The sequence below is a fragment of the Mirounga angustirostris genome, unplaced genomic scaffold (assembly GCF_029215605.1).
Source record: "Mirounga angustirostris isolate CCGP_5_RB_7025 unplaced genomic scaffold, mMirAng1.0.hap1 SCAF_3, whole genome shotgun sequence".
Classification (NCBI taxonomy): Eukaryota; Metazoa; Chordata; class Mammalia; order Carnivora; family Phocidae; genus Mirounga; species Mirounga angustirostris.
Window position 1 is genome coordinate 69,762,337 of NW_026991711.1, and position 14,455 is coordinate 69,776,791.

Consider the following 14,455-nt stretch of genomic DNA (forward strand, 5'->3'; position numbering starts at 1 on the left):
ACAGAGATCAATGAATTAGAAACCAGAAATACAGTAGAGCAGATCAACAAAACTAGAAGCTGGTTGTTTGAAAGAATTAATAAGATCAATAAACCACTGTCCAGACTTATCCAAAAGAAAAGAGAAAGGACCCAAATTAATAAAATTATGAATGAAAGGGGAGAGATCACAACTAACACCAAGGAAATAGAAACAATTATTAGAAATTATTATCAACAACTATATGCCAATAAATTAAGCAACCTGGAAGAAATGGATGCCTTCCTGGAAACTTATAAACTACCAAGACTGAAACAGGAAGAAACTGACAACCTGAATAGACCAATAACCAGTAACAAGATTGAAGCAGTGATAAAAAACCTCCCAAAAAACAAGAGTACAGGGCCTGATGGATTCCCTGGGGAATTCTACCAAACATTCAAAGAAGAAATAATACCTATTCTCCTGAAGCTGTTTCAAAAATAGAAACAGGAGGAAAGCTTCCAGACTCATTCTATGAGGCCAGCATTACCTTGATCCCAAAACCAGGCAAAGACCCCATCAAAAAGGAGACTTACAGACCAATATCCCTGATGAATATGGATGCCAAAATTCTCAACAAAATCCTGGCTAATAGGATCCAACAGTACATTAAAAGGATTATTCATCATGACCAGGTAGGATTTATCCCTGGGATACAAGGGTGGTTCAACATTCACAAATCAATCAATGTGATAGAACACAGAAATAAGAGAAGAGACAAGAACCACATGGTCCTCTCAACTGATGCAAAAAAAGCATTTGACAAAATACAGCATCCTTTCCTGATTAAAACTCTTCAGAGTGTAGGGATAGAGGGAACATTCCTCAATTTCATAAAAACCATCTATGAAAAGCAGCGAATATCATCCTCAATGGGGAAAAGCTGAGAGCCTTTCCTTTAAGATCAGGAACATGACAACTATTGTTGCCACTTGCCACTATTGTTCAACATAGTACTCTTGCCACTATTGTTCAACATAGTACTGGAAGTCCTAGCAACAGCAATCAGACAACAAAAAGAAATAAAAGTATTCAAAGTGGCAAGGAAAAAGTCAAACTCTCTCTCTTCACAGATGACATGATACTTTATGTTGAAAATCCAAAAGACTCCACCCCCAAATTACTAGAACTCATACAGCAAATCAGTAATGTAGCAGGATACAAAATCAATGCACAGAAATCAGTTGCTTTCCTATACACTAACAATGTAACTGTAGAAAGAGAAATTAGGGAATCAATTCCATTTACAATAGCACCTAAAACCATAAGATACCTTGGAATAAACCTAACCAAAGAGGTAAAGGATCTATATGCTAGAAACTACAGAACACTTATGAAGGAAATTGAAGAAGACACAAAAAGATGGAAAAACATTCCATGCTCATGGATCGGAAGAATAAACATTGTTAAAATGTCTATGCTGTCCAGAGCAATCTATACTTTCAGTGCCATCCTGATCAAAATACCAATGGCATTTTTCAATGTGCTGGAACAAACAGTCCTAAAATTTGTATGGAACCAGAAAAGACCCCAAATTACCAAGGAATTGTTGAAAAAGAAAACCAAAGCTGGGGGCATCATGTTGCCTGATATCCAGCTATATTACAAAGCTGAGGTCACCAAGACAGCATGGTACTGGCACAAAAACAGACACATAAATCAATGGGACAGAATAGAGAGCCCAAATATGGACCCTCAACTCCATGGTCAACTAATCTTTGACAAAGCAGGAAAAAATATCTGATGGAAAAAAGCCTCTTCAATAAATAGTGCTGGGAAAATTGGACAGCTGTATATGGAAGAATGAAACTTGACCATTCTCTTACAGCATACACAAAGATAAACTCAAAATGGATGAAAGACCCAATGTGAGACAGGAATCCATCAAAATCCTAGAGGAGAACATAGGCAGTAACCTTTTTGACATCGGCTACAGCAACTTCTTTCAAAATACGTCTCCAGAAGCAAGAGAAACAAAAGCAAAAATGAACTTCTGGGACTTTATCAAGATAAAAGCTTCTGCACAGCAAAGGGAACAGTCAACAAAACAGAGACAACTCACGGAATGGGAAAAGATATTTGCAAATGACACTACAGATAAAGGGCTGGTATCCAAGATCTATAAAGAACTTCTCAAACTCAACACCCAAAAAACAAATATCAAGTCAAAAAATAGGCAGAAGACATGAACAGACACTTCTCCAAAGAAGACATACTAATGGCTAACAGACACATGAAAAATGTTCAACATCATTAGCCATCAGGGAAATTCAAATCAAAACCACAATGAGATACCACCTTACACCAGTTAGAATGGCAAAAATTGACAAGAAACAACAAATGTTGGAGAGGTTGTGGAGAAAGAGGAACCCTCTTACACTGTTGGTGGGAATGCAAGTTGGTTCAGTCACTTTGGAAAACAGTGGAGGTTCCTCAAGACGTTAAAAATAGAGCTACCCTATAACCCAGCAATTGCACTACTGGGTATTTACCCCAAAGATACAGATGTAGTGAAAAGAAGGGCCATATGTACCCCAATGTTCATAGCAGCAATGTCCACAATAGCCAAACTGTGGAAGGAGCCAAGATGCCCTTCAACAGATAAATGGATAAAGAAGATGTGGTCCATATATACAATGGAATATTACTCAGCCATCAGAAAGGATGAATACCCAACTTTTGCATCAACATGGATGGAACTAGAGGAGATTATGCTAAGTGATATAAGTCAAACAGAGAAAGACAATTATCATATGGTTTCACTTATTTGTGGAACATAAGGAATAGCATGGAGGACATTAGGAGAAGGAAGGGGAAGATGGTGGGGTGGGGTGGGGGGAATCAAAGGGGAGAGGAACCATGAGAGACTATGGACTCAAGGAATCAAACTGAGGATTTTAGAGGGGGGCGGGGAATGGGTTAGCCTGGTGATGGGTATTAAGGAGGGCACTATTGCTTGGAGCACTGGATGTTATATGCAAGCAATGAATCATGGAACACTACATCAAAAACAAATGATGTACTGTATGGTGACTAACATAACATAATAAATTATAATTAAAAAAATAATAAATAAATAAATATCACCAATCATGCAAAGAAGCAAAAAAATATGACCAATAATGAGAGTAAAAATCAGTCAACCCAGAATTGACATAGGTGTTAGAATTAGCAGAGAGGGACATTAAAAGTTATTTTAACCACATTATATATGTTCAAAAATTTAAGTAGAGACCTAAGAAGATATTTTTAAAACCCAAATCAGATTTCTAGACATGAAAGCTACAATGTCTAAGATAAAAACTACATTTAATGAGATTAACAGCAGATTAGACATTATTAGAAATAAAGATTACTGAACTTAAAGACAGAACAATAGTAACTATCCAAACCGAAATATGGGGAAAAAATAATCCAGAAACGAGCAACAGTTAACTGTGGGCTAACTTCCAGAAGTGTAATATTAGTGTAAATGGAATCTCTAAACTAGAGGAAGCAGGAAGAAAATGAAAATATTTTAAATAGTAGCGGGAAAAAAATCTCCCAAATTTGATAAAGGCTATGAACTCCTACAACCAACAGGTTCAATGAACACAAACTTGCTCAAAAACAATGGTAAAGAGAAAAATCTTAAAATCAATTGGAAAAAAAGATTTGTCAGGTATAGAGAAACTAAAGTAAAGATGACATCAGATTTCTTATTGGAAGTAAGGCAAACAAGAAGACAGTAGAGAGCATTCTAAAAGTACTAAAATAAAATTACTATATAGAAATATATCCCTAGTGAGAATATCTTTCAAAATTATAGCAAAATAAACCATTTATCAGATATATAAAAGCTGAAATAATTCATTGTTAGCCTGAAATAAATGATAAAGTCCTCCAGGCACAGGTAACTGATTATCAGATAAAAAAAAATAAATTAAAAAAAAAAGGAATAGTGAATATCAGATATAAAAGATTTATTTTATTTAAATGTCTTTAAAATTAATTTTTATATATATTGGATAAGAAAGCAGGATTCAACCCTATGCTGCCATTCAAGGCTACATATGTGTGTCTGCATATGTTTGTGTGTGTGTGTACATACATATATAGAGAATCTTGACTTTTATTTATACCAATCTACCATCCTAATATTAGTCATAAAAAATCTGTTATAATTATATTAACATCATAAAAAGTATAATTCAGAGCAAAGAATATTACCAGAGGTGAAGAAGTTTAATAATGATAAAAGAAACAACTCATAAAGAAGACATAAAATCCTAGTCTTTATGTACCTAATAATAGAACTTCAGAATATTTAAAGAAAAAAATTAATAGAACTGTAAGAAGAAATAGACAAATCTAAACTTATATTCAGAGATATCTATACTCCTTTATTAAGAATCTATAGAACATGTAGATAAAAATTCTAAAAAAAAAAAAAAACTTTTAGCAAACAGTCCAACAATACGTTAAAAGGAAAATACAACAAGATCATGTAGGATTTATTCCAGGCATACAGGGCTGGTTTAACATTAGAAAATCAATCTAATGGAGCAGCCATTAGATTTCCATACCCTGGAAAACAGTATGGAGATTCCTCAAGACGTTAAAAATAGAGCTAGCCTACGACCCAGCAATTGCACTACTGGGTATTTACTCCAAAGACACAGATGTAGTGAAAATAAGGGGCACATGCACCCCAATGTTCATAGCAGCAATGTCCACAATAGCCAAGCTGTGGAAGGAGCTGAGATGTCCTTCAACGAATGAATAAAGAAGATGTGGCACATATAAATACATATACACATACACAATGGAATATTACTCAGCCATCAGAAAAGATGAATACCTACCATTTACATTAACATGGATGGAACTGAGGAGATTATGCTAAGTGAAATAAATCAAGCAGAGAAAGACAATTATTATATGATTTCACTTATATGTAGAATATAAGAAATAGCACAGAAAACCATATGGGAAGGGAGGGAAAACTGAGTGGGAAGAAATCGAGAGGGAGACAAACCATGAGAGACTCTGAACTCTGGGAAACAAACTGAGGGTTACAGAAGGGAGGGGGTTGGGGAGATGGGGTAACCATGTGCTGGGTATTAAGGAGGGCATGTGATGTGATGAGCACTGGGTGTTATATGAAACTAATGAATCGTTAAACTCTACATCAAAAACTAATGATGTACTAAATGTTAGCTAACTGAACATAATAAAAGAAAGAAGGAAAGGAAAGGAAAGGGGAAAGGAAAAAGGGGAAAGGAAAAAGGGGAAAGGAAAGGGGAAAGGAAAAGGGGAAAGGAAAGGAAAGGAAAGGAAGGAAGGAAGGAAGGAAAAAGAAAGAAAGAAAAAGAAAGAAAAAAAGAAAGAAAGAAAAAGAAAGTCTGATTCATCATATTAACAAACTAAGAAAAAATATATTATCATGTTAATAGACGGAAAAAAGGCATTTAACAAAATCTAACATTCATTCAAATAAAAAAACTCTTAGCATCTAGGAATAGAAGAAAGCCTTCTCAACCTGGTAAACATCACACGTAATAGTGAAAGATTAAATACTTCTCCCTAAGACCAGGAATAAGACAGAAATGTCTGCTTTCACCACTTCTGTTCAGTATTGTATTAGATGTTCTAGTTACTGTGATTAGCCAAGAAAAAGGAATAAAAATTACTCTGATTTAAAAAGAAGTAAAATTCCTTATTTGTAGATAATATGGCTATCTATATAGAAAATTTGATGAAATTTTACCAAAATAAAAAATAAAAGCTCCTAGAACTAGTAAGTGAATTTAGCAAGGTTGCAGAATACAAGTTTAATATACAAAAATTAATTGCATTTCTAAGTATTAACAACAAATAATCAGAAATTGAAATTTACAAACAACATACAATATTATCCCAAAATATGACATATTTAGGAATAAATCTGACAAAAAATATGCAAGACCTGTACACTAAAAGCTACAAAACATTAATAAGAGAAATTAAAGAAGACCTAAATAGATAGGCTAGGTTCATGGCTCTGAAGACTCACTATTGTTAAGATGTCAGTTCATGCTCTCTCTCAAATAAATAAAATCTTAAAAAAAAAAAAGATGTCCGTTCTTTCCAAATTGACCTAAAGTATTCAGTGCAATCCCAATTAAAATCCCACTTGGATTTTTTTGGTAGAAATTGACAAGCTAATTCTAAAATTTATATTGAAATAAAAAAATCTAAATTAGCTAAAACAAGTTTTAAAAGAAAAAGAGAATTAATTTTTCCTGATTTCAAGGCTATTATAAAACAGAAGTAATCAAGACAATGATTGTCTTAATTGGCATAAAGATAAATAGATCAATAGAAATAAGAAAGATTCCGAAGATATATGAACATATCAACAAATATTAACAACTGATTTTTGACCAAGGTACCAAGGCATTAAAGACATTTCAGTGGAAAAATTGGATATCCTATGCAAAAAAGAGAGATGACTTCAATCTATACCTCATACCATATATAAAAAGTAACTCAAGGTAAGTCCTAGATTTAAGTATAAAATCTCAAACTATTAAACTTCTGGAACAAAAAAGAAAATGAAAAGACAAGCTACAGACTAGGAAAAAACACTTTGCCCATTTTTAATATTGAGTTGATTATTTCCTTATTATTGAGTTTCAAGAATATTATAGATAAAAGTTCTGAACAGATTTATGTTTTGGAAATACTTTCATTCATTTTGTTGTCTTTTATTCTTTAAGAGTCTTTTTTTTCTCCAAATTTTTATTTAAATTCCATTTAATTAACATACAATTTAATATTAGTTACAGGTATAGAATTTAGTGATTTATCATTTACATACATTACCCAGCGCTCATCACAAGTGCCTTCCTTAATCCCCATCACCTGTTTAACTGATCCCCACCACCTCCAACCACCTGCCCTCCAGTAACCATCAGTTTTAAAGAGCAGACATTTTTAATTTTGATAAGGTCTATTTTACCAATTTGTTCATTTATGGATTATACTTCTGGTGTCATATTGAGGAAATCTTGCCTAACCCAAGGTCACAAATGTTCCCTCCTTGCTTTCTTCTAGAAGTTTTATAATTTTAGGTTTTATATTCAGGACTATAATCTACTTTGAGTTAGTATATGGTGAAAAGTATAAAACAAAGTCAAAACAATTTTTTAAAGTTTGAAAATATTTATAAATCAATAAAGAATTTATATCCAGAACATATAAAAAACATTCAAAACTCAGTAATAAGAAAATGCACAACCAGCGACACAAGCAAAAACAATGAATAGATGCTTCACCAAAGAAGATAATGTAGATGGTAAATGAGCATATGACAAGATATTATTAGTTATTAGTAAAATGCAAATTAAAATCACAATGAAATACCACTACTCACCCTATTAGCATGTCTAAAATCAAGACCAAGTATTGATTTGGTCATGAGACAATACTAAAGTCAAACCAAGTATTGGCAAGGATGTGGAGGAAATAGAACTCTCCTGGTCTGCCTCTCATAGGTCAGATTTTTAAATCGTACAATCATTTTGGAAATGAGTTTGGTAGTTTCTGAGAAAAGTTAAGCACATGCTTACTATATAATCCATCCTTCCTCTCCTAGATACTTAACCAAAAGAAATGAAAGCATATGTCTACAAGAAGCCATTAATGTTCATAGCAGCTTTTATTAATAGCTCAAAACTGGGAACAACCCAACTGTCTATCAGTAGAGCTAAATGGACAAAAACATTTTGTTTATTCACATGTATTAGTTTCATAGGGCTGCCATAACAAAATGGGAGGCTTAAACAAGAGATATTTATTGTTTCACAGTTCTGGAGGCTAGAAATCCAAAATGTTGGTTGCTTCTGAGAGCTATGAAAGAGATCTGTTCTGGGCCTCTCTCCTAGCCTCTGGCAGCCTCAGGAATTTCTTGACTTGTAGTTGATGTTCACCCTGTGTCTTTATATCATCTTCCCTCTGTGCATTTCTCTGTGTCCAAATTTTCCCATTTTTTAAGGACACCAGTCATATTAGATTAGGGTCCACCCTAATAACCTTATTTTAACTTGCTTACCTCTGTGCAGACCCTATTTCCAAATAAGGTCACATTCTAAAGTACTGGAGTTCAGGACTTCAACATATCTTTTTTTGGGGGGGGGTTGGGGAGGCACAATTCAACCTATAACACTATACAGTGGGTTACTATTCTTCAATAAAAAGCAAAAGCATAAATGATTTTGAAAACATGAGTGAAAGAAACCAGATTAAAAAAAATAGTACATACTGTATGATTCCATTATATAAAATTCTAGAAAATGTAAACTAATCTTAAGCTATTTTCTTTTTGGAAGGAGATCAGTGATTGCCTAAAACAAGGGATATATGGAAATTTCGTTGGTGATGAATGTTTGCTATTTTTATTGCGATAATTATGGTCATGCAGACAAAATGATTTAGAGACAAAACAATCAAATTCAGTCAGTGGAATGAAACCACACAGAAAAATAATCCAGTTATTGGCAATGTTGGGTATCATTATCCAGGACAAAGGAACCAGTAGTCTTCCCCTCTGGCTTCACCATCATGTCAGTTATGCTCTTTGTACTGGCATTCCTCAGAGATACTGTGAATTTGGTTCCAGACCACTGCAATGAAGTGACTATGGCAAGTCAAAAAATTTTTCTGTTTCCCAGCACATGTAAAAATTATGTTTATACTGTACTATAGTCTATTAAATGGACAAAGCATTATGTCTAAAAAATGTACATACCTTAATTAAAAAATAATTTATTGCTGAAAAATGCTAATAATTATCTGAGCTTTCAATGAATTGTAATCTTTTTGCTTGTGGGTGGCCTTGTCTTGATGTTGATGGTGGCTACATATGCCTCAGAGGCAGTGTAAATAGACATGACTATCAGTTTTGCTAATTATTGGAGCCTTAGCCAAGATGTTTTATTTTTCTGGGTCTTAGCTTTTTTAACTAAAAGACAGAGATAATCATATCTATTGCAATTCAACTAGATTTGATAATATCTACAGTTATTCCATGTTAGCACACTTTAAGAAGAGATTTTTTATTTAATAAACTCTGGCGTAGTATTACTTGCCAGCCATTGTTCTAAGCAGTGTTCAAATATGAATTCATTTAATTCTAATAATAATCACATGATGTAGGTATTATTTTCCTCATTTTTAAAGCTTGAATAACTTACCCAATGTCACAAAGCCATAATGTGACAGAGTTGAGACTTGAGCCAAAGAGCACAGTCTGGCTACAGTCTGTGTTCTTAACCACTATGCACTGCTGCCTTATATTTGGGATTAAATGTAAATTTTAACAGGAAAAAAAAATCCATGTCACTCACTAAAAATGACAGTCATTGTGTTGAAGCAACAGTTTTCATTAGCCGACATTAAATAATACTTCTGTTTAGTTATTTGTTACTGTCTGCCAAAGTTTCCAGCACTCAGTAGGCACACACAAATATCAATTAGCTGACTTGCCACATTGTCAGTTCTCAACTAGCCAAACTGACAAAACACAGGGATCAAACAAGTAATAGCAAATTATTTATATTTGGCCTGTGCATATCTAATATACGAGAGCAAGATGGAGAGGGTTCTGCAATTCGCCTTCCTAAATGTACTTCCCTAGCACATTTACTAAATTGTCTCTCAGATATTCTGCAAGATGTCAGTAAATTTTCTAACTTTCTCTCATTAAAAATATCATTTTCTATATTTCTGAAATCATTTTACTCTCTTAGCCTCTATGAGTCTGTAACTCATTCCTTTGTTAGCTCAGGGATGGCAAGTGGGTTTCGACTGGAGTGTCAACTCTGGACAGTTGTGTCTCCCTGGGAACAATGGATAGAAGAGTTCTGAGGCTGGCTCCTGGTGTATTCATATGGAGCTGCATCTACAGGGGACTAAGGGAAGCATGCACATAGGGTCACACTTATTTCCATCCCTGTGGCCCATCTCCATACTCAGCACCACATGTCCAACCATCAGAGTACAATAATGTATGTTAACTAACTGGAATTTAAATAAAAACTTAAATAATAATGGTGAGGGATTCAAACACCACTGTTAGAGAATCCTCAAATAGTAAGAAAGACATCCTCACTTTATTAAATTGAAGTTCAGCAAAGATAGAGCCAGCAACTTTGATTTCTGCTTGTCACTCTAATAAAAGTCAGCTGGGATTCTATTCCTATTTCCTCAGTTTCAAATGACTGGCCTCTCAAATAAGTGATTCAGGAACCAGGATCATTAGAGATCCCCTTTAACCTCAAAGTTGAGAAGCTGGAGATGATGCAAGTCAAATCAAGTGTGGTAACAGAACCTGAGAACCTAGTGCTTTGGCAACTGAAAGTAAGGATCCTTGTCTTCTATGAGCATTGCTTTATCTATCTATGAAATGTCACCTATTTCTCAAGGATGAGTCATTGGAAATAATATATTTATAGGATAAAGATAGGGAATATCTGAAAATCATTAGAATTCATTTTCCTAATATTAACTTAGATAAAATCAATTTTAATGATGTATATAACAACACAAAAAATTTATTTATTTGAAATGCTCTCTAAAGGAGGAAGTTAACTCAATTTTCTTTCATTAAGTGCCCACTTCCTAGGACTCTAAGGAGATGGTCTCTGTATGAAGAAAAGGAAAAATCCAAAAGAGCTCAGTGGAAGACTGAAAAAAGAAAACTTGGGCCAGCCCTTTGCTGTATATAGAAGAGGCTCTCAGCCAAAGGGCCATTGATTACCTCAGAATATGGTACTGTCCTCAGATGTTAACTCTTCCTCTTACTACATTTCTACCGTACAGAAGCACAGGAAAGCATGTTCATTTTTTCTACCTCAGAGACCTCTGGCAGCCTGGAATGCTCTAGTGGTGCTTGGATTTCTTCTCCCATCACTGTGGCAAGTCTCTTCAGAGCAAAGATTTCAGGCACATCTGTCTGGTGGGCCAGCCTGAGACACACATGAAAACCTATGGCAGAAAAAGAAATTACCATGTTGTGGAAAAATATTTCTGCCATTTTAATTTTAGAACATTAGAAATAGACTTTTAAAATGGAAAGTAGCCCAGTGGCTTTAAAATTCTAGCTATTAGTTTTTCTAAAAATTCTATAAATGAAACTGAATCCTTTATCCCTCCAAAAAAAAAAAAAAAGAGTGGATAGAACTGTGTCATTTCACAAGGTGACTTTTTTTTCAAAGGCTTTTTGACTCTCAACTTTAAAAAGGCTGACAATTCAATAAGAGCTAAAAGCCTCACATTATTCATTCCTCTTTGAACTTCTCTTGAATGTGGTCTCTGATCATGGTGTTTTTGTATAGACACCCTTTATAGCAGCTGCCCAACGATCCATTAGAATGACAAACGAAGGACCACATGGTGGGCTGAGTGCACTTAGTGCAACTATGACAGGAGAGATGACAAAACGGTTTCTTCTGGTCAGTTGCAGAGATGCCTCTACACCTGGGAGCAGAGGGAGAACTTTTAAGTTAAAGCATAGAATGATCTTTGAATCCAGAGACTGGAAATGGAATTGAGGAACCATGGTGCCAAATGAATCAAAGTGATTTTAAATTGGTATTAGAAACCAAAGGATGCAAAGCTAGTTAGAGGACTTGCTACAATCATGTTCCAATTATAACCTCTTGTCAGTGGGTTAAACTATCATCTTTATGAAAGTTTTATGAACATCATTGAGTAGATGACACCATCCATGATTATCTCTTTAATTACAATTAAGCCTAGATTATTTATACTAATGTAGAATCTGGATGCATGACAGAGAACTATAGATGACAGATGACCTTCCTGGGATTTTTTTAGACAGCAACCATTAATACCCATGAGCTTACTACTGCAGAGATCAAATTCTATAGTGCAAGCTTTGAGAAACACAAATGTGAAAACTTTAGTTTTTTGACACAGGACTTTTAAGGGACTCCATTTCTAGTTAATGTGAGCAACAATGAGCTGGATTAAGAAATAAGTGCTACATGCTTTCTGTTTGATTAAAAAAATGTTAATGAAAGTCATCAACAAGAGGCCCATGTATTTTCTTTTTAACTTTCTATTATTTTGAAATGATTTTAGATTTACAAAAAGTTGCAAAAGAGAATGAACTAGAACCCCATGAACCCTTTACCCATCTTTCCCCAATGGTGACACCTTTTATAACTGTAGTACAATATCAAAATCAGTAAATTGACATTGGCATGTTACTATTAACTAGATTACAAATGTTAATTTTCACCAGTTTTTCACAAACTCATTGTTCTGCCAAACTTTGAAGAAACAGATTATTCCAAATATATATTAGAGGAGTACCCATGAAATGTCAATATTTGGTCAGCTGAAAATTGACTATGAGTTGTAAACATGATATAAATATGATTCTATTTATGCTATTGAGAATTTGCAACAATATTTCCTCTTTAATTTTGTTTTCTTACTGAGCTTATTTTTGTTTTTATTTTTCCACAGAAGTAAACGATATGATGTCTTTGAAAGAAATGTAAGTAGTTTTTTTATATGAATTTAAATGAACATTTTATAGCTAAGACAGATAAGATTGTTTTGGGTTTTCTATGTAGACAGTCTGATGTGAATAATGACAATTTTATTTCATCTTTTCTAATCCTTATATTATCCTTTTCCTTGATGTACTGTTTTATCCAGAACTACCAGAATAATGTAGAAAGGACATAGTATTAATGGGTTTTTGATTTTCAAATGGGATGATTCTAATGTTTTACCCCTATGAAGTTTGGTATAAGTTTTGAATATATAACCTTAGTCACATTAAAGGCTTTCTTACCATGGCTTTACCAAGAGCTTTTTTTTTTTTTTTTGAAATCATGAATGAGTACAGAATTTTCCAAATTCTCTTTGTGCCCCTATTAAGGTGTTTGTACTTTTTTCTTTTATATTAATATGACTACATTTAAAGATTTTTCTAATGGTAATCACTCCATCTCTAGAATAAGCCCAACTTGGTCAGAATATAATTTCTGTTCTTTATGTTACTGAATTCAGTATGCTTTTATCATGTCTAGGATTTTTTATGTAGATAAATGAGTGATATTGTGTTATAATTTTCTTTTATTATATAGTCCTTGTCTGATTTTGGTGTCACAATTGTACTGACCTCAAAAATGAGTTGGGAAATATCCTCTTTTTCTATTCTCTAGGAAAGTTTATGCCATATGAAATTGCTGTACTTATCAATAATAGAATTCTGGAGTTTGGAGGAAAATAAGTTTTAATCAACACATATGTACCATTAACATTAAAAATTTTTTACACTGGCATATTAAATATTATAATCAATTTTGTAAATTTGGTGGTTTTATATGACATAAATTGTTCTGGTCTTCCAATTTACTAGTTCTTGATTGGGGAAGGTTTTGTTTTTTAAAGCTCCAATTGGTGAATGTAGTGGTGGTCCACTGGAGAAAATTTCATTGAGTATGGCAAATACAGTATGATGATATCAGTAGTTGTTTTATCTGAGTTTAATAAGCCACAACACAGTCACCAGATTTACAAGCTTATCTTGCTAGTATTTGGTGGAACATGGATTCTAATCTTGACAAACTGACATCAGAAAACTTAAAATCTTGAATTCCACACTGAAAAAGAGATAAATCTGTACAATGCCTGATTTTCTGGGAGGTATTCAGCAACTATAAAGTAAGCAATGAAAGCTGGCTGTCCATCAGTAGTTGCTGTCAAATTCTGGTCTCTCCTAATCAAATATATTAATCATAGTTTATGTGTCTTGGGAAGCAGCCCTTATTCTTCTGGAGGAATACCAGAGAAATAAGTACGTTTTGAAACTCACACTTTGAAAAATATGCTTGACTCCCTCTACACTGAAAGGATAATAAATAAAATGTACACACACACAAAGACATAAGCCATAAGGGACACCATCATAACCACTCCCTTGCATACACTCTTAACACCTCAACTTCTGCCTGGCCTCACCATATTCATTTGGCAAAATCACAGTCCTAGTTAAAACCAGCTGTCTGCATATTTCATACCTGTATCTGTACAGCTAATATGGCTGGAGGAAAACACCCAATCACATTGATTGATCCTACTTCAAATTCATAATTTTAAGGCAAGTGGACCTTTATTTTATGATGCCCAACAATCATGTTATAGTTCCCTATTTCATTCACTCTCCTATTCTTCTAGAAAAGTACAGTCAATTTTTGTTATTTGCTGCAGTCACATCCTTTGAAGTCACCAGCAACAGTGAACTAATGCATACTGAACCAGTGCTCCTAGCAAAAATACAGAGTTAAGTTTTAGGAACTTAACTGGCCACATTTTCATCAACTGATCGTGTATAACCTTGTTTTTTGTGTGTGTGTTTTCATTTAAAAACATC

The 14,455-nt window shown here is 33.8% G+C and overlaps 1 long non-coding RNA gene across 3 annotated transcripts in view; it reads left to right on the forward strand.

Annotated features, from left to right (window-relative positions):
- Positions 1-14,455, forward strand: part of LOC123839628 (uncharacterized) — a 360,841-nt gene that overhangs the window by 227,786 nt on the left and 118,600 nt on the right. For 2 of the 3 annotated variants that reach the window (XR_008505658.2, XR_010410046.1), the window contains 2 exons: positions 10,653-10,812; positions 12,538-12,568. This is a non-coding gene — a long non-coding RNA (uncharacterized LOC123839628). Of the gene's footprint in view, positions 1-6,438; positions 10,402-10,652; positions 10,813-12,537; positions 12,569-14,455 lie in introns of those variants that run through there. The other variant, XR_010410047.1, reaches the window with a different exon arrangement.